The sequence below is a fragment of the Octodon degus genome, unplaced genomic scaffold, assembly GCF_000260255.1.
Source record: "Octodon degus isolate 3935 unplaced genomic scaffold, OctDeg1.0 scaffold00193, whole genome shotgun sequence".
Lineage (NCBI taxonomy): Eukaryota > Metazoa > Chordata > Mammalia > Rodentia > Octodontidae > Octodon > Octodon degus.
Genome location: NW_004524769.1, coordinates 3,461,288 through 3,462,547, shown reverse-complemented (window position 1 = coordinate 3,462,547; position 1,260 = coordinate 3,461,288). Strand labels below are relative to the sequence as shown.

Below are 1,260 nucleotides of genomic sequence, written 5' to 3'. Positions count from 1 at the left end.
AGGAAGGAAGGAAGGAAGGAAGGAAGGAAGGAAGGAAGGAAGGAAGGAAGGAAGGGAAGGTGGGAGGAAAGCAAGAAGGGAGGGTGGGAAGGAGGAAGCCACTGAATGAACCATACCGGAAAGAATCAGCATGCATGACACAGACTCAGCCAGATAAGCAGGAAATTAAGAATTCCACCGAAAGCTGGCAAAACCACTTCAATAAAACTGAAGACAGACTTCCAGATCTTGAAGACAGTACTGCAGCTAGTGATCAAGAATGGAAATATCTCTTAAAAATAATGAGGAACCAGAAAGTAATTCAACAGCTTCAAGATGAGGAAAAGAAAAACAGTATAAGACTGATAGGTGTCAACAAAAAAGCAGGACCCAGCACAAATGACACAAGACTATTTGCAGAAGAAGTAACAATGATGCTAACTCCTTGAATATGTTTCTGTAATTGCTATTTAGTGACTGCAGTCAAATAGGACACTATCATAAGACATGCTACGCTACTCATGATTTAAAACATTTGTTTTAGGGTCTGGTCCATCCGGTGTCTGTGGGCCCCACATGTGTTTGGGCTGGACTGTGGGCTTGAGAGCCAGCGCTCCAGGCTGGGAGCTTGCGGGGTCTGTGGGGGTGGGGTCCTCTGTGACCTCTAGGATGCACCATGCCTAAGGCACCAAAGGGAAAAGGCACAGGATGAGAAAAAATATCATTCATCCATACAGTAGACAAGCGGGTCAGATTACAGGAGAGGCCCACAAACAAGAAAAGAAGGAAAAACTGAAGAATAAAAAGGCCTCACGTCTCAACCTTATGGTGAAAAACTGCAGTGGTTTCAAAATCATCTGGATCCCCAAAAACTGAGATGTTCAAAGAACGATGCTTGTGAATTAATTGATGACCTTGTCAAATGCAAAAGTTACATTTCTTGTTATACAGTTCTTGCTTTATCTTAGTCTTAACCATCCAGCAGAAAAGTATAAAAAGTAAAAAAAAAGTGAATTAATTGAAAGGTATTTAAATCGGTTCAGCAGTGAGCTGGAGCAGATCGAGCTACATAACAGCATCAAGGACAGGCAGGGAAGGCGACACCATTCCCGGGGACACCGTTGTCAAGCAGACGATGGAGCGTGAGCTATGGCTTTGGGATTCTGGACATCTTACACGCAAGTAATCTGAAAACTTTTAGAGAATGGGATTTGGATCTGAAGAAATTGCCAAACATGAAAATGGGAAAACTTTGCGCTAATGACGCAGTTGCTAAGAGGC

General features: G+C 43.1%; 1 pseudogene; it reads left to right on the top strand.

Moving 5' to 3' along the window:
- The first annotated feature begins 655 nt into the window (after positions 1-655).
- LOC101571163 overlaps positions 656-1,260 on the top strand; it is a 1,926-nt pseudogene continuing 1,321 nt past the window's right edge.